Source organism: Bactrocera oleae, chromosome 2 (genome assembly GCF_042242935.1).
Source record: "Bactrocera oleae isolate idBacOlea1 chromosome 2, idBacOlea1, whole genome shotgun sequence".
Taxonomy (NCBI): domain Eukaryota; kingdom Metazoa; phylum Arthropoda; class Insecta; order Diptera; family Tephritidae; genus Bactrocera; species Bactrocera oleae.
The window spans coordinates 69,591,515-69,600,205 of record NC_091536.1 but is presented as its reverse complement, the minus strand read 5'-3'; positions in this window follow the sequence as shown (position 1 = coordinate 69,600,205).

Sequence of the window (8,691 nt, the reverse complement as noted above, 5' to 3'; positions counted from 1 at the left end):
TCCATGGGTATTTGAACAAGCAAAATTGTCGCATTTGGAACGAAGAGCAACCTGAAGAAAAAAAACAACGGTTTGGTGTGGTTTGTGGGCCGGTGGAATCATCGGTCCATATTTCTTCAAAAATGATGCCGGTGAGAGAACGTAACTGTCAATGGCGACCGTTATCGCGCCGACCAACAATCGACAACTTGATGCCTGAAATTGAAGCTCGTGATCTCGGCGACATTTGGTTTCAACAAGACGGCGCCACTTCCCACACATCGCATCAATTAATGGATGTATTGAGAGAACACTTCGGTGAGCAGATAATTTCACGTTTTGGGCCGGTTGGTTGGTCACCAAGATCGTGTAATATCACACCGTTAGACTTTTTCCTGTGAGGATATGTAAAATCTAACGAATTTTGGCAGGGTAAAAATTAAGTTTTTATTTTTTTCGAATATTTGTCATTGTACAGACAATATCTTCTATTAAACATTTTTTTTTGTTTTAGATTTAATCGACAGAGAAGGTCGGCGCTATGAATTGATCGCTTGTAACTCGAAAAATATAAAAAAAATTTCGTCAAAAATATTACTGCGTATTTCTAAAACATTTATAAATATACCTTAAAAATTACAAAACCGTAATATTTTTTAATTTCCAAAAATCGCCTGTTTTAAACTATTAGTGGCGCCTTAAATATTATTGAAATAAAAAAAAATTGTATACATTTGTTTCTTCAATGTTAAAAGCCTTCAGCAAATTTCTTAGCTCTACAAAAATGTATGTGAAAATAAGTACACAGGTTGAATCAATCAAATTTTTGGGTTTGCAATCCCAAATGTATGCTATGCTAATGTAATGAGGACATCTAATATTTTATTTTTAATAAAAGAGACTATTACATTTACAATTACATTACACAGCATTAATTTAGAATTTTATGTAAAACATTATCACAATAACTTCTTACGCTTAACTTTTAAGCAACAATTGACAACCCGAGATAACTCCGAGGCATAAAATCTTAAAAAGTGCCACAAGGCATAAGTGTGCGTTCCTCAAACTAAAACTTAATTCGACTTAAATCATGTTAATGTGCACACGTGCCTATTAAAGTTTCTATTTGCATTTATATACACTCATCCTTCTTAGAAGCCGAGCTACATCGCAAGATGTGCACCTCTTTTTATCATAGGCCTATAACTTTCAAATACCCTAATATTTAATAGCAGATTGTGTGTAAGTATCTATATGTGCAAGAGGATGGTGTGCGGCAAAATGTTAGAAGAAGGAAAATTCCAGCACACTAAACGGAAACAAACAACAATGCATACAACGAGAAGACTCAGCGTGCAGCAAACAAAGCAATCAGCTGTTCGGTAGTGCTCTCAGGCCAGCAAACAACCTACATGGGCTCTACTATCTCTTATATGTAAAAATTATGTAATGTAGAGATGTAAGGTCGGGGTTTCGAGTGCCGGTCGTTGTGTTGTTCACAGCTGCTTATGGCAGCCTAAAAGTATGCAGCAAAATCGTCTACCACTATTTTACTCGCATGTTTACACTCTTCATACTTTTTTTCAGAGTCCTAACGATAACGCGATAGACTCTAGTATGTTCCTTCAGATTACTAACAAACAGCGAACAAGTTTCCCTCTCGATATTCCGTACATTGCCTTAAACCATGGGAGGTATGGACTGCACGTGTAGCAAATTATCTATATAGTATATACGTAGAGAGGCAGAGTAGTGGTTGAAAAAATCGATGAAAAGCAAGGATAAAGGAGGCTGGAATACTACGCTGTATTTATTTTGACTTACTCTGCCAATCAACTGCCTATATGTATGTATACTGTATGTAATATACTGTATTTGTAATTTCACTTTTCCATTTTATTGCCGACATTTAGGCGCATGGGCATGAACAGCTCTTTCGTGAATTTAGAGCTTGTCTTCGTTGCGTGCTCACTGAGCATGCGGCTTGCAACGAACCTTGAACTCGACATTTTTTATTTTTTTTTTGAGCCTGCAATGACGAGGCATACACGCAACTTTCACTATTCGTTTGCGAGGCCTACTATGAAGTGACGCAACATTTACGTAATAGACTGTGGCCACTACATAAGTTTGTTCGTAGGCTGGCCAACGAGTATTGCAAGTGACTTCGTTATGGAGTTCGGAGCGTACATTTTTTTCGTTTCTTTTTTAGACACACACACATACATACATACATGCACATTGGAGCGGTGTGTTGTTGCCACATTTTTACTACGATTCGGAAGTGTTTTGGTTTCGAGGGCTAAACTTTCGCTTTTAAAGGCAGTGACACCTTAACGCAACCATTTTGACACACATATATACTTACATATTTAAATATATGTATATATAATTCGTCTAATATTTATATAATCTGAACGTTCGTGCAAACTGAATTTCGTTAAGGCCGAGTTAGGTACGAGCCAAACGGCCACCAACCACAACAATGAAAGTTGACAATTAGGGAAATAAAGATTCTGACTTTATGGTAAACAACTGATTTGCGAATAAAACTTTTACTTGCCAATTTTACTTCACACCAAAAATTATCAACTTCGGCAAAAGCCCGATTCTATTTATGGCACTCTTGCATCTTACGTGGGTGCAGCAAGGCGTGGGGCAGCCCTACTCACCAGTCACTGACATTTGTGGTTATGAAAATATTTCGAAATGTATACCGTTATGTCTGCTCGCCCGACCCTAACCACTTTCGAAAGTAACTGCCGCGCACGCATTTGTTATTATTGTTTTTTTTTTTGGTGTTTTGATTTTTATTTTTGGCATTTTTTTGTGTGAGTGTTGCTTTGAGCACTATTTGGCGGCACGTGTATTTATAGCTCTTCACACCAGCGACGGAAAATTTTCACAACTCTGTATGTATATATGCATGCGTGTGATGTGTGTATGTGCAAGATAATAAAGTTGGGTGAAATAAAATGACAATAACAACAGATATTATCACCTTGCACAAATGAAAGGACTAAATTGACTAACTCGACAAATAAATAAAAAAATAATAATAATAATAATAAAATAAATAAATAAAAGTAAGGAATTTAAACATTTTAAAACATATACAGTACGTTTACTATTTCTATCGTAATAAAAATAGCTGTACTTCACAGTAATTAATACTTAATGACGACTTTTCTAAAACATTTTTAAAGCATTTCTCTCTTGCTTAGAGCCTTCTGTTCTTTTTTAGTGCCCTTCTTTAACGACCCTTTGAATCCAAAATGTAATGAATACTCCTCAATATAAATTAATTAAATGAATAATTACAGGTAAAATGTATTCATTTAACTATACAGATTCAAGATACCCACACTTTTCTTTATGACAGCACATCAAAAACGTAAATAGCAAATGGAAAATATTTTTTCTTTTATTATTTTACTTCCTGCACGCATTTTAAAGAAGCAGATACGTGCAAACGCAGTGAACACGCACTTAACGAGAGACACATTAATAAAATACAAAAGTAGCAAAGTTTTAGTCAAGGAAGAAGATTCCAAAAAGAACTGTCCTTGTATACTTTTTAGACATTATGTATATACCTTTGTCAGTAGATATATGTATACGGACGTGAAGATTGTCAACGCATGCCAGACGCGAAGACAGCTGAAGATTGAAGGATATGTTTACTATTGAATGGAGTGAAGAATCATTGTAGAAGTTGGGTATACAGGAATTTATATAGCATAGCAATTTATATGGCAGCTATATACTATAGCGGTCCGAACTGGCCAATATGTAGGGAGATTGTTGCGATGCCTTGAATAATAATCTATGCCAAATTTCGTGAAGATATCTTGGAAAAAGATAAAAAGTTTTCCATACAAGGACCTGACTTTGGACGGTCAGCTGGTATGGCTGCTATGTGCTATAATTGTCCGATATCGGCGGTTCCGACAATTGAGCAGCTTCTTGGTTAAAAACGGACGTGGCAAAAATTTCAGATCAATATCTTAAAACTGAGAGACAAGTTCTCGTATTGACAGACAGACATACGGGCAGACGAATATGGCTAAATCGACTCTGCTCGTCATGCTGATCATTTATATATGTATATGTATGTATCACGTCGGAGAGCCTATAGTCCGACGTTTCCTTCTGTGTGTTACAAACTTTGCGTCAAACATACTGTACCCAGTTCAGGGTATAAAAAACAATACAAATAACTTAATAACAGTTGACTTTATATATGTACCCGTACATATACTAATAATTAGTCAGCCGTAAATTTCTCAAGCAGTAAATTTTTTAACATCTCTAACACAACTCAAGTTGACGCTCTACTGTTACGAAGAGGCAGTCAAAAGGAGTAAAATAAAGGTAGTGGATACAAAATATGATGTATGTATACCAACAGTACTTTAACAAATTCCCAACTTCGAATGTACTTTTGGGTCATTATCATAATAAAAGTTCGTATCGTTTCTACGAGAGGACGTCATTAGAACTAAATCCAAATGTTTTGAAGTTAGTCCTAACCTTTAGTATAGTATATGTACCATATGTATTTAAATGCTGCCTGATAACAGCTTAGTAAGTTATAGAGTTCGGACTGAAACAAGTTTTCATATTGTGCAAAAAAAAAAAATGAATTGAGTGTATTAACGAAACTATATTTTGGGGTGAAACAAATTTTCCTGATACAAAAAAATTGTATCGGAAGATTTGGCTATGCGAAAGCTCTGTACAGAGTGGGTTTCACGAGAGCTCATAATCGACCGATATTTTCAACTGACTACGTATTAATAGAATTTACCGGATCTGACTTCAGCAACTGCTTCCTGCTATCAGCTCTCAGTAAAATATTTGATAGACATAAATTTAAGGACCATGAAAAGCTCTTCGCTGATATTGAGGTCAATTTGAAAGCAAATAAAATAAATGTTGCTATGTAGAATAGTGACTTCGAATTTTGTCAAAAACAAGTATTTTGTATAAAAAGATACGAACTTTACAAACATCTGTTAACTTATTTAACGTCTCTCAATAATAATATTAAGATAGTAAATATTGGAACTGGAATTACTTGTAGAAGTCTTTGTAGATGGGTACTTAACATTCAAATTTGTTTATGTTTGAAACTTGTGCATGTTTTTCTTTAAGTTTTTTAATTTCTCTTATCATTGGTAGCAACAAAAAAGTTTAACTGCCACAATTCACACGAGCTTGTAAGAATAGAGTTACGGAAAATAACTGAACTTAACGCACAAATAAATTAGTAAACATTTGCACATACACATATACACTTATCTATAAATATACATTCATAGATATACCTATAGTATAACGACAGTTCGGCATGTGTATTTGTGCAAAAATATTGAAGCCAGTGAGATGTAACTAATGCTAAGCAAAGGCTAAAGCTTGTTAAAGCATAGAAATTGATTAAATTGAATATACAGCTGCAGCGTTTAGAGATTACAGCAAAGATAACGGGTAATTGTAGGCATTCTAGGCGAGTTACACAATCGCAAACGAAAGAAAAGTAAGATGATATTAAAATGGAGAGGAATTTACAATTCAAGTTTGGTGCGAAGTGATAGGAAAATAAGAAAAAGATACTAAATATCTTTATTTTAGGACACAATTTGTTGTTTTTTTTCTGTTTGCTATTGGCATCCACGGCGTTCTTTATTTAACTGTTAGACGAAATTTTCATTTAAAATTTATTTACTTTTTATGCTTTCGTTTAACTTATTTCGGCAGCTAAGCTCGAAAATACGAGTGTACACGCGTTAGAATCAAGTGCCAAGCACAAGTTAATGTTGATTTCAAACAATCCGCAAATTTTGTATTTTTTTTTTTTTTGTCAAAGCATTTGCTTTCATTTGATTAAGAGCTGTGTGCGCAGCAGTCAATGTTGCATAAATAGCGGAGCGGCAGCATGTGTTGCCGCTGGTAACAGCGCGCAGAAGAGCAAACAACGCCAAGCAAAACAAAGCAGACAAACAAAAATTAATGGAAGATCGGGGGCATCAAACGCAAAGTGTTCACCATATTTACGCACAAACAATACGCAAGATTTGTTTTTATTTTATGGATGGCAACATTTTGGATCTGTGCAAATAAAGTAGACATTACACTTCATAGCAGCACATATGCACCATATATGAAGAGCTGACTTGAGATTTGAGCTTTGGAGCTTACGACTGGCATCACCCTTTCTTGTGCAAAGAGCGGTTAGCTCAGCGGTCGCGGGCAAAACGGCTCGGGCTCATTACTTTGTCAAACTCTATTCCTGGTGTTGTCTGGTTGTTGTTGCTTGCAATAAAATTCAAAATTACCTTTCGAATGACGGCAAAAGTGCAACAAGCGTAATTTACCATTCAAGCAGCGCATGGCAGTTAAGTAGATAAAATGTGCGAAACAATGAAAGAAGCATGCAAAATAACGACGCTTCTTTCCCGAGTTACTCTTCGCAAAAATGAGTATGCCAAATAAATATGATGAATTCCATTGTAAATGGCATTTGTGAAAGCGCGTGAATGGCGTCCAATAAAGATGAAGTAGAAAAACAAAACGCACATGTCGTTAAATGTGGTCATAAAATTTGAGCTAAACCAGAATTTAATGGAAAAATATTGTGTTTTTATCTATTTCACAAATGAATTTTTAGGTTTTATTTTTTATAGGCGAGGCTCGATTCGTGTATCTTTTTTGTTATTTTTTTTTTTTTTTTCTTTTTATGGCGATTACTGAAAGTATTTATCTCACATTTGAGCTGACCACATGCGTATTAATAAGAGTAATAAAAGTAAAATAATAAATAATGAAATAGCAAGTTACTAATAAAAGGCATTTTCGCAATCTGGAGGTTTTTGCATTTACAGGCAAATGCTGCCTACAAATGCAAGAATAAAATTTTATTGTATTTCGAAGATAAGAAAATGTTAAGCTGATCTATGCTCACTTAAATGGGGTTGAAAGATTCAGATCCACAATGTTCCAACGAGAGTATACGAGGATAAGATTTGTTATGTATGGAATCGAGTTCAGGGGTTAAAAGGTGCACAAAGCCTGTTTGAAGGAGCTTCGAAGATTTTATTCACTTCGTTCAAATGCCAGTAGGCAAAAACAAAAATTTATATTCGGCAGAATTCCTCAAAATTATTTGGTGAATACAAAAAACAAAATTTCCAAAATGCAGTTATAAAAGTGATTGCCAAGTGGCGATGCATAACTCAGAAACAAAATTAATTTATTTGGAAAGCCTTTTAAATTATTAGCGAAAACTTTTTGACACAAAAACACAACAAAGACTGTTTACTATTGTAGGCTTTATATAAATAAATATGTCGCAAACTACGCAGAGTATTACAGTTTTGAGAATATTTTTAATAGAAAATGTTTGCAATTTTTTTTTTAATTTTGTATTATAATATTTAATGTTTTTTTTTTAATTTATTTATTTAGTACTTTTTGTCTTAATTTTTTTTCTTTATTATTTTTTTGTTTTTTACTTTATTATATATTTTTATAATTTTTTTTTTATTTTAGTAAATTTTAACTTTGCATCTTACTTTTAATTTTTTATTTTCATTTTTATTTATTTCTATTTTTTCATCTTTTTTTATTTATTATTATTTTTTATTTTTATTTTATGTTAAGTTATTATTTTTATAACAAAAAAAAATATGATGACTAATTATATTTGAAAATGGCAGCATTCATAATTGTGCTCACAATTTACGCAAATAAATTTGTTTATGTATTAAATGTACCCACGATGAGTGTATTAAATAAAAAATTACGTCAAGTTGATCATACGCCATGGCAGCAGCGTAGTTTGACAGCTTTAACAGATTTTATCAAAAAGAAATGATTACACGCATCAAGCGAAAACAAGCAAGAATTAAGTAAATAATAAATAAAGAAATTTGGAATTAAGTCCTCCGTGCTTGGCGTGGTATACATAACATTCATTACATTTAAGTACTGGATGTGAAGGGAGTAAGCAGCAACGCGTTCACCAAATTTAGGTAAAATCTTCAAGGAAAAATAAAGCAAAATTTAAGAATTTCTACCCTTCGGGAGAATGGTTACATAATTATGAATTATTTAAAAAATTGAAGTAAAAGAAAATAAAAAGGCATCGCATGTTTAGAATTTTTAAGACACGATCCATATATCGCTAATTATTCATTGTTTTTCATTTATTTTTTTCCCTTTTTATTTAATATTAGCCATTTTTTTAAAGAAAATATAGTGAATTCTTTTTAAAAATCACAAACCCATTGTTTTTTTCACTAAAATTTTAATTTTTTATTCAAAATTAAAAAAAATAGTGGAGTCACCCTGACTTTTTGTCTTTGAAATGACCCAACAAACGCTTTAACTTTTGATATTTTATGTTTAATTTGGTTTCTTTTTGATTATAGAATAAAGTTTTTTTTATCAGAAGACTTTAGCTTTAATGATGATCTAATTGCATTCTCATAGCAAACTTCATACCTTAAATGCATTATCTTTATTTTTTTAACTGGAAGCTGAAATGTATAGCTCATCAAAAAATAAAGCGCATAAACCCGTAACACATATTTCAATTTATATATATGTATAAAGGTGTATATAAAATATATACTGTAATATTATTTGCCATTATTTTATTTTATTTTATTTATTAATTTTTTCCCACCAGATACTTCAGTTATCTAG